Source organism: Ranitomeya variabilis, chromosome 2 (assembly GCF_051348905.1).
Source record: "Ranitomeya variabilis isolate aRanVar5 chromosome 2, aRanVar5.hap1, whole genome shotgun sequence".
NCBI lineage: Eukaryota > Metazoa > Chordata > Amphibia > Anura > Dendrobatidae > Ranitomeya > Ranitomeya variabilis.
The window spans coordinates 1,087,690,167-1,087,706,472 of NC_135233.1; positions in this window are offsets into that span (position 1 = coordinate 1,087,690,167).

Consider the following 16,306-nt stretch of genomic DNA (forward strand, 5'->3'; position numbering starts at 1 on the left):
TCACCATTCACAATAGGTGATGTCACAGCTCACCTCCTCCTCCTCCTGTACAATGACTGATAACACCTCTATATACAGTAGATAACACAGGATCCACCATTCACAATAGGTGATATCACAGCTCACCTCCTCCTCCTCCTGTACAATGACTGATAACACCTCTATATACAGTAGATAACACAGGATCCACCATTCACAATAGGTGATGTCACAGCTCACCTCCTCCTCCTCCTGTACAATGACTGATAACACCTCTATATACAGTAGATAACACAGGATCCACCATTCACAATAGGTGATGTCACAGCTCACCTCCTCCTCCTCCTGTACAATGACTGATAACACCTCTATATACAGTAGATAACACAGGATCCACCATTCACAATAGGTGATATCACAGCTCACCTCCTCCTCCTCCTGTACAATGACTGATAACACCTCTATATACAGTAGATAACACAGGATCCACCATTCACAATAGGTGATATCACAGCTCACCTCCTCCTCCTGTACAATGACTGATAACACCTCTATATACAGTAGATAACACAGTATCCACCATTCACATTAGGTGATGTCACAGCTCACCTCCTCCTCCTGTGCAATGAATGATAACACCTCTATATACAGTAGATCACACAGGATCCACCATTCACAATAGGTGATATCACAGCTCACCTCCTCCTCCTTTACAATGACTGATAGCACCTCTATATACAGTAGATAACACAGGATCCACCATTCACAATAGGTGATGTCACAGCTCACCTCCTCCTCCTCCTGTACAATGACTGATAACACCTCTATATACAGTAGATAACACAGGATCCACCATTCACAATAGGTGATGTCACAGCTCACCTCCTTCTCCTGTACAATGACTGATAACACCTCTATATACAGTAGATAACACAGGATCCACCATTCACAATCGGTGATGTCACAGCTCACCTCCTCCTCCTGTACAATGACTGATAACACCTCTATATACAGTAGATAACACAGGATCCACCATTCACAATAGGTGAAGTCACAGCTCACCTCCTCCTCCTCCTGTACAATGACTGACAACACCGATATATACAGTAGATAACACAGGATCCACCATTCACAATAGGTGATGTCACAGCTCACCTCCTCCTCCTCCTGTACAATGACTGATAACACCACTATATACAGTAGATAACACAGGATCCACCATTCACAATAGGTGATGTCACAGCTCACCTCCTCCTCCTCCTCCTGTACAATGACTGATAACACCTCTATATACAGTAGATTACACAGGATCCACCATTCACAATAGGTGATGTCACAGCTCACCTCCTCCTCCTGTACAATGACTGATAACACCCCAATATACAGTAGATACCACAGGATCCACCATTCACAATAGGTGATATCACAGCTCACCTCCTCCTCCTGTACAATGGCTGATAACACCTCTATATACAGTAGATAACACAGGATTCACCATTCACAATAGGTGATGTCACAGCTCACCTCCTCCTCCTCCTGTACAATGACTGATAACACCTCTATATACAGTAGATAACACAGGATCCACCATTCACAATAGGTGATATCACAGCTCACCTCCTCCTCCTCCTGTACAATGACTGATAACACCTCTATATACAGTAGATAACACAGGATCCACCATTCACAATAGGTGATGTCACAGCTCACCTCCTCCTCCTCCTGTACAATGACTGATAACACCTCTATATACAGTAGATAACACAGGATCCACCATTCACAATAGGTGATGTCACAGCTCACCTCCTCCTCCTCCTGTACAATGACTGATAACACCTCTATATACAGTAGATAACACAGGATCCACCATTCACAATAGGTGATGTCACAGCTCACCTCCTCCTCCTCCTGTACAATGACTGATAACACCTCTATATACAGTAGATAACACAGGATCCACCATTCACAATAGGTGATGTCACAGCTCACCTCCGCCTCCTCCTGTACAATGACTGATAACACCTCTATATACAGTAGATAACACAGGATCCACCATTCACAATAGGTGATATCACAGCTCACCTCCTCCTCCTGTACAATGACTGATAACACCTCTATATACAGTAGATAACACATTATCCACCATTCACATTAGGTGATGTCACAGCTCACCTCCTCCTCCTGTGCAATGAATGATAACACCTCTATATACAGTAGATCACACAGGATCCACCATTCACAATAGGTGATATCACAGCTCACCTCCTCCTCCTTTACAATGACTGATAGCACCTCTATATACAGTAGATAACACAGGATCCACCATTCACAATAGGTGATGTCACAGCTCACCTCCTCCTCCTCCTGTACAATGACTGATAACACCTCTATATACAGTAGATAACACAGGATCCACCATTCACAATAGGTGATGTCACAGCTCACCTCCTCCTCCTCCTGTACAATGACTGATAACACCTCTATATACAGTAGATAACACAGGATCCACCATTCACAATAGGTGATGTCACAGCTCACCTCCTCCTCCTCCTGTACAATGACTGATAACACCTCTATATACAGTAGATAACACAGGATCCACCATTCACAATAGGTGATATCACAGCTCACCTCCTCCTCCTCCTGTACAATGACTGATAACACCTCTATATACAGTAGATAACACAGGATCCACCATTCACAATAGGTGATATCACAGCTCACCTCCTCCTCCTCCTGTACAATGACTGATAACACCTCTATATACAGAAGATAACACAGGATCCAGCATTCACAATAGGTGATGTCACAGCTCACCTCCTCCTCCTGTGCAATGACTGATAACACCTCTATATACAGTAGATAACACAGGATCCACCATTCACAATAGGTGATGTCACAGCTCACCTCGTCTCCCTCCTTCACAATTAAGTTTGCACACGCTCATTAGATGCCTCAATAGATATGATTGAGGTCCGACCGTTGTGGCTGATGTACATGTAAATTTCCTGAAACAGCAGAGAGTTCGGATCTTAGAGTCTGTGCTTCATGTTGAATATTTGCAGCAGATTTTTCTCCAGCATAAAACAAAATTATGGTAGTAAAAACTATACTTTTTTATCTGCATTTGTAGTTGCATTCTTTTCCCATTCATTTTAATTTGTGAAAAATGCTGCAAAAACATTTAAAGAATTGAACTTCTGCAGATCTGAAAAATAAAAACACTTTGATGGTTCAAATCCATTAGGAATAAAGTAATCAGCTTGTGCAGGAGATTTCAGATCCATTTTGCTGGTACTGTGAAATGCGTTATTTTTTTAAATCTGCAGCAAAAACGCAGAGTGTGATTGAGCCCTAAAAAGCCTCAAGTGCAAAGTGTAAAAATTGAAAGATTTCTAATTTAAAAAAAACAACAAAAAAAACAGATTGTGATATGGAAAAAAAAGTTGACAAATAAAAAAAACATAAAAATCTGATTTAAACTATAAGTCACATAACAAATTCAAAACAAATAATAAATAAATAAATAATAAAAAAATAAAACAAAACTCTGAAAAATAGGGATAGGTACAAGGCACCAAAACCCCAAAAGTTCCCCCCTTCTGTTTTCCAGTTCAGTACAAACTGCCTTTCAAAGACATTTACCGATAAGCAAAAAAAAGAAATTCCCAGAAATATTAATTAGTTTCTTGTGAACTTCCTCTGAAGTTTTCCACTTCTTTGCTCGCGCAGATTTTCACACCTCGGAGGTTAATTAGTTTTTGCATTGTCAGTTGTGAATATTTGGTTTCCGCCGTTTGTATCTTGGCTGGAAACGTAGCGGTAAGACAATGGCTGAGTCCTATCTCTACCTTTCTGTTCCGAGCTTCAAAAATGATTCATATTGTGAGATTGTAACGTTTACTGTGCCGGTATAATACCGCAATCCTCAGTGAGCCCCGCACTAATTATTTCCCGCTGCCAAGCGATTCTGCCATTTTACAGATGAAAAGCTTTGCATGTTTCAATAGATACAGGATTCTTTTAGAGACAAATACTGGAAGAAAATGTAACAAAAAAAAAAAGTTCTCAAACACATCAAGTCGCATTCATCTTCCCAACGTGCCAGTAATAGTCGTCTGAACTGAACGACAGCCAGGGGAGGTCAATGAGGCTGCGAGGGCAAAGCTTCAAAAAGAAAGAGCAGAAACCGAGCAAAGAGTCTTCTCCAGGAAATCCCCTCCAATGTACGGTAATAACCGGCAGATCAGACTCTGATGATGACAGTACAGGATCAGTAGTGTAATGTATGTACACAGTGACTGCACCAGCAGAATAGTGAGTGCAGCTCTGGAGTATAATACAGGATGTAACTCAGAATCAGTAATGTAATGTATGTACACAGTGACTGCACCAGCAGAATAGTGAGTGCAGCTCTGGAGTATAATACAGGATGTAACTCAGGATCAGTAATGTAATGTATGTACACAGTGACTGCACCAGCAGAATAGTGAGTGCAGCTCTGGAGTATAATACAGGATGTAACTCAGGATCAGTAATGTATGTACACAGTGACTGAACCAGCAGAATAGTGAGTGCAGCTCTGGGGTATAATACAGGATGTAACTCAGGGTCAGTAATGTAATGTATGTACACAGTGACTGCACCAGCAGAATAGTGAGTGCAGCTCTGGGGTATAATACAGGATGTAACTCAGAATCAGTAATGTAATGTATGTACACAGTGACTGCACCAGCAGAATAGTGAGTGCAGCTCTGGGGTATAATACAGGATGTAACTCAGGGTCAGTAATGTAATGTATGTACACAGTGACTGCACCAGCAGAATAGTGAGTGCAGCTGTGGGTGAGTGCAGCTTAAACAGACTTTAAGCCGATCAAAAGCTTCTTGAGCGTGTGATGACCACTTAAAGGGCTTTTCCTTCTTTGTCAAGGAAGTAATGGGACGGACAATATCAGAAAAATTTCGAATGAAGCGTCTGTAGAAATTTGCAAAACCAATAAAACATTGGACCTCCTTAACGTTCTTGGGTACCGGCTGTCACCACCTCGCGGCCCGGGGCACCTACTATCTCTTCCCCGCCTGTTCTTACCTCCTCCGGTCCTGTCCTGAGCCAGCAGGGTCACGCTCCAGTCGTCACCGGCGCTCCGGGGTCCATCCCTGCAGACATGCTGCCCGGGTCCTTGCTCCCATGTCTGCTGCACTTCCTCGTTCCTCTCCCTCTCCTAGGGAGTGCATAGGGGGCAGGCAGGCCAGCTCTCTGGCTTCTTAAAGGGCCAGCCCGTTCCTACTCACTGCCCCTCCTCCCGGCCTATCACCTGCAGGCTGGAGGGATAAAAGGATCTCAGTCACTCCTGGACTCCGCCTGGGCAACTTCTATTATCCTGAAGTTGCTGCTCCAGGTCTGGTCCTGCTATGCTTACCAATCCAGTTTGCCTGCCTTACTCTGTGTTCCTCTTTCCCTAGGATCGTGTCTGGCCTTCTCGGCATCCTGAGTCCTGGATCCTGTACGGTTCCCTGCAGTCTTCAGCTTGCTTCCTAGTTCCACGTTCTGCCCTGTTTTTTCAGTTCATTTCTTCCCAGCCTCCTAGGTCGGTTTAACACAGGTGTCTGCTTCATCGGACCCTCTATTGGTGGTCAAGGGGAAATCCCTGTATAGGGGTCACTCCAAGCCTTGGACTCCTTAGAGGCACCCTGGTGTTGTGGTCCTGTGGCCCTCCTTTGGGGTGTCTCCCCTAGTATTTGTATTACTTTACAATAAAGCGTTTGAACCTGCTTTCTTGGTCTGGCTCTCCCTTCCTGGTATCAGCAACCGCTGTATTTGCGGTCCAGAGGGTCCACCCGATAGACCCATCTGTAGGGCGTGACAGATTTTGCCCAGGCCATGGACCCCGCTGATGCCAGGTTCGATGCTCAGAGGGAGCTTGCTAGTCTCCGCCAGAGCCAGGAACAGGTTGTTGCGTTCATGCGGACCCTTGAGGCCCGTCTAGGTTCCCCTCAGGGGTGGATGCATCTTACTCCTCTCATCTTGCAGATCTACATCAAGAGCTGGATCAACAAGGACGGATACAGACCCAGATGCTGGAGTACATGACGTCTGTGGACGAGCGGCTCTCGAATCTGCAGCGGTCTCCTGCCCCGGTTGCTGCACCCGTGTTGGATCCCGGTGCCGTAGGAGGCGTCTTCTCTTCCCCTCGTCTCTGCAAACCCACCAGGTACTCTGGGGATCCAAAAATGTGCAGGGGTTTCATCAACCAATGCCAGCTGCATTTCAGGCTTCTCTCTCATCAATACCCTACGGATGTGGCGAAAGTGGCCTTTCTGGCATCACACCTGGAGGGCGAGGCCTTGGCCTGGTTCAACCCACTACTGGAGAGAGAGGACCCCATTGTATCCGATCTGCGGTCCTTCTTGGACACCTTCCGGAAGATCTTTGATGAGCCAGGTCGAGTGGCTTCGGCCACGGAGGAGTTGTTCAGCTTACAGCAAGGTACTCTGTCGGTTGGCCAATACGCCATACAGTTTCGCACTTTGGCTTCGGAGCTTCGCTGGTCTGACGAGCCCCTGATCGGTGTCTTCCGGAGAGGGTTATCCAGTCGCCTGAAGGACGAGCTTGCCGTACGAGACCTTCCCGGTACCCTGGAGGAATACATCTCCCTTGCCGTCCGGATGGACCGCCGCCTACAAGAACGCACCAAGGAGAGAACTGTTATGACCCCAATGGCAGAGGGTCTCAAAAGTACATACCAAGTCTGCAAACATAAAAAACCAGCTCATAGGGCAGTGGTAACTGGGCTGACCGTATATCTAATCCTAGCACCACAAATAGCAGCAGCCGGGGAACGTGCCTACGTTGGTTCTAGACGTCTCGCGCCAGCCGGAGAACTAACTAACCCTAGAAGGGAAAAGATAGACCTTTCTTGCCTCCAGAGAAAAGACCCCAAAAGTTGGATACAAGCCCCCCACAAATAATAACGGTGAGGTAAGGAGAAAAGACAAACGTAAGAATGAACTAGATATTTAGCAAAGAGAGGCCCACTGACTAATAGCAGAATATAGTAAGATGACTTATACGTTCAGCAAAAACCCTATCAAAATTTCCACGCTGGATATTCAAGAACCCCCGAACCGTCTAACGGCCCGGGGGGAGAATACCAGCCCCCTAGAGCTTCCAGCAAAATCAGGAATCACATTTAGTACAAGCTGGACAGAAAATAAGAGCCATACAAATAACCAAAAAACAAGGAAGCAGGACTTAGCTTAATTTTGCAAGAACCAGGACCAGCAGACAGGAGCAAACAGAAAGGATCTGATTACAACGATGCCAGGCACTGGACTGAGAATCCAGGAAGCTTATATAGCAACACCCCTGGACTAACGACCCAGGTGGGTGCCAAACTGAGAAAGACAATCCCAGAGTCATATCACCAGTGACCACAAGAGGGAGCCAAAAAAGTCTCATTCACAACAGTACCCCCCCTTTAAGGAGGGGTCACCGAACCCTCACCAAGACCACCAGGGCGATCAGGATGAGCACCTTGAAAGGCACGAACTAAGTCGGCCGCATGCACATCAGAGGCAACCACCCAGGAATTATCCTCCTGACCATAGCCCTTCCACTTGACCAGATACTGAAGCCTCCGCCTGGAGAGACGAGAATCCAAGATCTTCTCCACCACGTACTCCAACTCGCCCTCAACCAAGACCGGAGCAGGAGGCTCAACAGAAGGAACCACAGGTACAACGTACCGCCGCAACAAAGACCTATGGAACACGTTGTGAATGGCAAACGACACCGGAAGATCCAAGCGAAAGGACACAGGATTAAGGATTTCCAATATCTTGTAAGGACCGATGAAGCGAGGCTTAAATTTAGGAGAGGAGACCTTCATAGGAACAAATCGAGAAGACAGCCATACCAAATCAACAACACGAAGTCGGGGACCACACCGCGGCGGCGGTTGGCAAAACGCTGAGCCTTCTCCTGTGACAACTTCAAGTTGTCCACCACATGATTCCAGATCTGCTGCAACCTATCCACCACGGAATCTACCCCAGGACAGTCAGAAGGCTCCACATGTCCCGAGGAAAAACGGGGATGGAAACCAGAGTTGCAAAAAAAAGGCGAAACCAAAGTAGCGGAACTAGCCCGATTATTAAGGGCAAACTCAGCCAACGGCAAGAAGGTCACCCAATCATCCTGATCTGCAGAAACAAAACACCTCAAATAAGCCTCCAGAGTCTGATTAGTTCGCTCCGTTTGTCCATTAGTCTGAGGATGAAAGGCAGACGAAAACGACAAATCAATGCCCATCTTAGCACAAAAGGATTGCCAGAACCTGGAAACAAACTGGGATCCTCTGTCAGACACAATATTCTCAGGAATGCCGTGTAAACGAACCACATTCTGAAAGAACAAAGGAACCAGATCGGAAGAGGAAGGCAGCTTAGGCAAAGATACCAAATGGACCATCTTGGAAAAGCGATCACATACCACCCAGATGACAGACATGCCCTGAGACACCGGAAGATCTGAAATGAAATCCATGGAAATGTGTGTCCAAGGCCTCTTCGGGACAGGCAAGGGCAAGAGCAACCCGCTGGCACGAGAACAGCAAGGCTTAGCTCGAGCACAAGTCCCACAGGACTGCACAAATGACCGCACATCCCGTGACAAGGAAGGCCACCAAAAGGACCTAGCCACCAGATCTCTGGTGCCAAAAATTCCCGGATGCCCTGCCAACACCGAGGAATGAACCGCGGAAATGACTCTGCTGGTCCACTTATCAGGAACAAACAGTCTGTCAGGTGGACAAGAGTCAGGTCTACCAGCCTGAAATCTCTGCAACACACGTCGCAAATCCGGAGAAATGGCTGACAAGATAACTCCCTCTTTAAGAATACCAACTGGTTCTACGACTCCAGGAGAGTCAGGCACAAAGCTCCTTGAAAGAGCATCAGCCTTCACATTCTTTGAACCTGGTAAATACGAGACCACAAAGTCAAAATGGGAGAAAAACAATGACCAGCGGGCCAGTCTAGGATTCAGGCGTTTAGCAGACTCGAGATACATCAGATTTTTGTGATCAGTCAAGACCACCACACGATGCTTAGCACCCTCGAGCCAATGACGCCACTCCTCAAATGCCCACTTCATGGCCAACAACTCCCGATTGCCAACATCATAATTCCGCTCAGCAGGCGAAAACTTCCTAGAGAAAAAGGCACATGGTCTCATTACAGAGCAACCAGGGCCTCTCTGTGACAAAACGGCCCCTGCCCCAATCTCAGAAGCATCCACTTCAACCTGAAAGGGCAGTGAGACATCAGGCTGGCACAAAACAGGCGCCGAAGTAAACCGGCGCTTCAACTCTTGGAAAGCTTCCACGGCTGCAGGAGCCCAGTTAGCAACATCAGAACCTTTCTTGGTCATATCCGTCAAAGGTTTAACAACGCTAGAAAAATTAGCGATAAAACGACGGTAGAAGTTAGCAAAACCCAAGAACTTCTGAAGACTTTTAACTGACGTGGGCTGAGTCCAATCATGAATAGCTCGGACCTTGACTGGGTCCATCTCCACCGCAGAAGGGGAAAAAATAAACCCCAAAAAGGGAACCTTCTGTACTCCAAAGAGACACTTTGAGCCCTTAACAAACAAAGCATGCTCACGCAAAACCTGAAATACCATCCTGACCTGCTCTACATGCGAGTCCCAATCATCAGAAAAAAACAGAATATCATCCAGATAAACAATCATAAATTTATCCAGATACTTCCGGAAAATATCATGCATAAAGGACTGAAACACTGAAGGAGCATTAGAGAGCCCAAAAGGCATCACCAAGTACTCAAAATGACCTTCGGGCATATTAAATGCAGTTTTCCATTCATCTCCCTGCTTAATGCGCACAAGGTTGTACGCACCACGAAGATCTATCTTGGTGAACCACTTGGCACCTTTAATCCGGGCAAACAAGTCCGACAACAGAGGCAAAGGATACTGAAATTTAACAGTGATTTTATTCAGAAGCCGATAGTCAATACAAGGTCTCAAAGATCCGTCCTTCTTGGCCACAAAAAAGAATCCCGCACCAAGAGGGGAAGAGGATGGACGGATATGCCCCTTCTCCAGAGACTCCTTGATATACGAACGCATTGCGGTATGCTCAGGTACAGACAGATTAAATAGTCTTCCCTTAGGAAATTTACTACCTGGAATCAAATCTATGGCGCAGTCACAGTCCCTATGAGGAGGCAGAGCACTGGACCTGGACTCGCTGAATACATCCTGATAATCAGACAAATACTCAGGAACTTCCGAAGGAGTAGAGGAAGCAATAGACACCGGCGGGGAATCACCATGAATTCCCTGACAGCCCCAACTTGACACAGACATTGCCTTCCAATCCAAGACTGGATTATGGGTCTGTAACCATGGCAGACCCAAAACGACCAAATCATGCATTTTATGCAGAACAAGAAAACGAATCACCTCCCGATGTTCAGGAGTCATGCACATGGTTACCTGTGTCCAAAACTGCGGTTTATTTTCCGCCAATGGCGTAGCATCAATACCTCTAAGAGGGATAGGATTTACCAAAGGCTCAAGAACAAAACCACAGCGCTTGGCAAATGACAGATCGATAAGACTCAGGGCAGCACCTGAATCCACAAACGCCATAACAGGGTAGGAAGACAATGAGCAAATTAAAGTCACAGACAAAATAAATTTAGGTTGAAAATTACCAATGGTGACAGGACTAACAACCCTTGTTAGGCGTTTAGAGCATGCTGATATAACATGTGTAGAATCACCACAGTAAAAACACAACCCATTCTGACGTCTATGATTTTTCCGTTCATTTCTAGTCTGAATTCTATCACATTGCATTAAATCAGGTGTTTGTTCAGACAACACCACCAGAGGATTAGCAGTTTTGCGCTCCCGCAAACGCCGGTCAATTTGAATAGCCAGCGCCATGGAATCATTCAGACTTGTAGGAATGGAGAAACCCACCATCACATTCTTAATGGCTTCAGAAAGGCCATTTCTGAAATTTGCGGCCAGAGCACACTCATTCCACTGAGTAAGCACGGACCATTTCCGAAATTTTTGGCAATACACTTCAGCTTCATCCTGGCCCTGAGAAATAGCCAGCAAGGCTTTTTCTGCCTGAACTTCAAGATTGGGTTCCTCGTAAAGCAATCCGAGCGCCAGGAAAAACGCATCAATATTTGCCAATGCCAGATCTCCTGGCGCTAGCGAGAAGGCCCAATCCTGAGGGTCGCCCCGTAAGAAAGAGATAACAATTTTAACTTGCTGAGCTGAGTCTCCAGATGAACGGGGTCTCAGAGATAGAAACAATTTACAATTATTCCTGAAATTCCTAAACTTGAATCGGTCTCCAGAGAACAGTTCAGGAATAGGTATTTTAGGTTCAGACATTGGACTACTGGTAACAAAATCTTGTATGCCCTGCACACGAGCAGCAAGCTGATCCACACTTGTAATCAAGGTCTGGACATTCATGTCTGCAGCAAGCACAAGCCACTCAGAGGTAAAGGGGAGGAACAAAGAGAGGAAAAAAAAAAAAAAAACCTCAGAATTTCCTTTCTTATAATCCCACTTCTGCAATGCATTAAACATTCAACTTTGGCCTGGCATACTGTTATGACCCCAATGGCAGAGGGTCTCAAAAGTACATACCAAGTCTGCAAACATAAAAAACCAGCTCATAGGGCAGTGGTAACTGGGCTAACCGTATATCTAATCCTAGCACCACAAATAGCAACAGCCGGGGAACGTGCCTACGTTGGTTCTAGACGTCTCGCGCCAGCCGGAGAACTAACTAACCCTAGAAGGGAAAAGATAGACCTTTCTTGCCTCCAGAGAAAAGACCCCAAAAGTTGGATACAAGCCCCCCACAAATAATAACGGTGAGGTAAGGAGAAAAGACAAACGTAAGAATGAACTAGATATTTAGCAAAGAGAGGCCCACTGACTAATAGCAGAATATAGTAAGATGACTTATACGGTCAGCAAAAACCCTATCAAAATTTCCACGCTGGATATTCAAGAACCCCCGAACCGTCTAACGGCCCGGGGGGAGAATACCAGCCCCCTAGAGCTTCCAGCAAAATCAGGAATCACATTTAGTACAAGCTGGACAGAAAATAAGAGCCATACAAATAACCAAAAAACAAGGAAGCACGACTTAGCTTAATTTTGAAAGAACCAGGACCAGCAGACAGGAGCAAACAGAAAGGATCTGATTACAACGATGCCAGGCACTGGACTGAGAATCCAGGAAGCTTATATAGCAACACCCCTGGACTAACGACCCAGGTGGGTGCCAAACTGAGAAAGACAATCCCAGAGTCATATCACCAGTGACCACAAGAGGGAGCCAAAAAAGTCTAATTCACAACAGAGAACCCAGGAGAGAAGACCACCTCGATTGGCGCCCTCTTTTCAGAGGCCCCTGTTACCAGGTAACGCCTCGTTTGCCGAAGCACCCGAACCCATGGAGGTGGATCGTCTCCGGCTGAGTCCCCGGGAGCGTGAGGAGAGAGTCGCCCGGAGGTTGTGTCTCTATTGTGGTGGCTCCAACCACTTCCGCCGGCAATGTCCCAGAAGACCGGAAAACTCCTCCACCTAGGACAGGTAAGAGAGGCCATCCTAGGTGAGAGTGATACCTCTCTACCGTTAACTGTTTCCATACAGGTGAAAATCGGTGACAGGCGGTTCTCAGAGTTGGCGTATTTGGACTCGGGATCTGCAGGTAACTTTATTCAGCGAGACAGGGCTCTCCGCTTCGGCATCCCTATACACCCCCTGCAGCATCCCCGCACCATCACCTCCATTGACGGGAGACCCCTACAAGACTCCGTTGAGGGCATTACCAGTGAGGTGGAGATTCAGATCGGAGCTCTCCATACTGAGAGGATTGCCTTTTACGTGCTACCCACTCTCTCCCCACCTTTCTTGCTCGGTCTGCCATGGCTGCGTATGCATGAGCCAGTCATAGACTGGCGAAGTGGGGAGATACAGCGTTGAGGTTCGGCCTGCCATAGCCATTGCCTGCTGTCCGTCCGGCCTATCCGTTTGCCTCCCTCACCTACGTCCTTGCCTGGACTTCCGGAGGCCTACTGGGCATATGCGGACGTCTTCGATAAACGAGAAGCAGAGGTCTTGCCCCCGCACAGGCCTTATGATTGTCCCATCGATTTGGTTCCAGGTGCTTCTTTTCCTACAGGACGAATCTACCCACTGTCCCCTGCTGAGACTCAGGCGATGTCAGAATACGTCACAGACAGCTTGGCCCGGGGATTCATCCAGAGGTCCACATCCCCTGTTGGAGCCGGGTTCTTCTACGTGAAAAAGAAGGACGGGTCTTTGCGTCCTTGCATTGACTACCGTGGATTAAACGCCATCACGGTAAAGAATAAGTACCCTCTGCCTCTTATTCCAGAACTCTTCGATCGGCTCCGGGGAGCCCGGATGTTCACCAAGCTGGACCTGCAAGGGGCTTACAACCTTGTCCGCATCCGGGCCGGTGACGAGTGGAAAACCGCCTTCAACACCCGTGATGGTCACTTCGAATACCGGGTGATGCCCTTCGGACTGTGCAATGCACCAGGAGTTCGTGAACGACGTCTTCCGTGACTTGCTGTACGTATGTGTTGTGGTATACCTAGATGACATCTTGGTTTTCTCCCCAGACCTACCCACACACAGAAGAGACGTCCGACGAGTTCTCCTTCGATTACGGGAGAACCGCTTGTACGCCAAGTATGAGAAATGCCTCTTCGAGCGGTCTTCTCTGCCGTTCCTTGGATACATCGTCTCTGACTCTGGGCTGGAGATGGATCCTGATAAAGTGTCGGCCATCATGAACTGGCCTCGGCCGGTCGGGATCAAAGCCATCCAGCGCTTCTTGGGATTCGCCAACTACTACCGGCAGTTTATCCCGCACTTCTCGGATCTGGTCAAGCCCCTCAATGCACTCACACGCAAGGGAACACCTGCTAATGGATGGGCCCCAGAGGCCGAGTGCTCCTTCCAGGCACTCAAACGGGCCTTCTCCTCCGCACCAGCCCTGCACAGGCCCGTCGCTGAGAAGCAGTTCTTTCTGGAGGTGGACGCATCCTCCACAGGTGCCGGGGCCATCCTCACGCAGAGAGCCGCCTCCGGACGTAAGGTCTCTTGCGGCTTCTTTTCGAAGGCCTTTTCCCCCTGTGAGCGGAATTACTCCATTGGTGACCGTGAGTTGCTTGCCATCAAAATGGCCTTGGAGGAGTGGCGTTACCTCCTAGAGGGAGCGGTGCACCCGGTGGTGATCTACACCGACCACAAGAACTTGGCCTATCTCCACTCTGCCCAGAGGCTCAATCCTCGCCAGGCCCGTTGGTCTTTATTCTTTGCTCGGTTTGACTACCGTCTTCATTTTCGTCCCGCAGATAAGAATGTCAAGGCTGACACCCTCTCCCGGTCTTTTCTTACCGACGATCATGAGGAGGAACCTCGTCCCATCATCGATCCATCCAAGGTGATCATGGTTGCACCGCTCCGACTGTCGCAGGTACCCCCAGGGAAGACGCTGGTGCCTGAACCTAATCGAGAACGCATCCTTCGCTGGGGACATTCCTCCTTACTAGCCGGGCACGCGGGTCTGACTAAGACCCTACAGTTGATCGGCCGGTACTACTGGTGGCCTGGGATGCGTCAAGAGGTGACAGACTACGTCTCTGCCTGTTCTTCCTGTGCCCGCAACAAGACCCCCAAACGGCTTCCCGACGGTCAACTCTTGCCCTTGCCTATACCATCAAAACCATGGCAACACATTGCGATGGACTTCATCACGGATCTTCCTGCATCCTCCGGGAATACTGTCATCTGGGTCGTGGTGGACAGATTTTCCAAGATGGGTCACTTCGTTTCTCTGCCTGGTCTTCCTTCGGCACCCAAGCTGGCCGAGTTGTTTGTTCTACATATCCTACGGTTGCATGGGTTACCCTCCAACATTGTTTCCGATAGGGGAGTTCAATTCGTGTCCCGATTCTGGCGGTCTCTATTATGGTTCTCAATGGCAAGAGAACATAGCCCAGCAAACATAAGAACTAGCTCTTGGAAGGATGGAAACTAAACTGACCATGAACTAAACCTGCCGCACAACTAACAGTAGCCGGGTAGCGTAGCCTGCGTTTTATCCCTAGACGCCCAGCGCCGGCCGGAGGACTAACTAATCCTGGCAGAGGAAAATATAGTCCTGGCTCACCTCTAGAGAAATTTCCCCGAAAGGCAGACAGAGGCCCCCACAAATATTGGCGGTGATTTTAGATGAAATGACAAACGTAGTATGAAAATAGGTTTAGCAAAATTGAGGTCCGCTTACTAGATAGCAGGAAGACAGAAAGGGCACTTTCATGGTCAGCTGAAAACCCTATCAAAATACCATCCTGAAATTACTTTAAGACTCTAGTATTAACTCATAACATCAGAGTGGCAATTTCAGATCACAAGAGCTTTCCAGACACAGAAACGAAACTACAGCTGTGAACTGGAACAAAATGCAAAAACAAACAAGGACTAAAGTCCAACTTAGCTGGGAGTTGTCTAGCAGCAGGAACATGCACAGAAAGGCTTCTGATTACAATGTTGACCGGCATGGAAGTGACAGAGGAGCAAGGCTAAATAGCGACTCCCACATCCTGATGGAAACAGGTGAACAGAGAGGATGATGCACACCAGTTCAATTCCACCAGTGGCCACCGGGGGAGCCCAAAATCCAATTTCACAACAGGTCTCTCTGCAGGAAACTCGATATTACCTTGGACTTCTCTTCGGCTTATCATCCACAGACTAACGGACAGGTGGAATGGGTAAACCAGGTGTTGGCAGGTTATCTATGGCACTTTGTCAACGCACACCACGACAACTGGACGTCCCTACTGCCTTGGGCGGAGTTCTCGTACAATAATCATGTTGGTGAGTCTTCACCTAACACTCCATTTTTTATTGTATATGGGCAGCACCCGAGGATCCCGACCCCCTTGGACATCGCAACTACCAATCCTGCAGCAGAGGCCGTGGCTCGCGACTTCGCCGACATCTGGAACAAAACTCGTGTAGCTCTTGAGAAAGCATCCCAGCGTATGAAGGACCATGCCGACAAAAGAAGACTTGATGCCCAGATGTTTCAACCGGGTGACAAGGTATGGTTATCAGCCAAGTACGTCCGCCTTAAGGTGCCCTCTTTCAAGCTCGGACCTCGGTACATTGGACCGTTCGAGGTGTCCCGGAGACCCGGAGACTCAACGATGTGTGC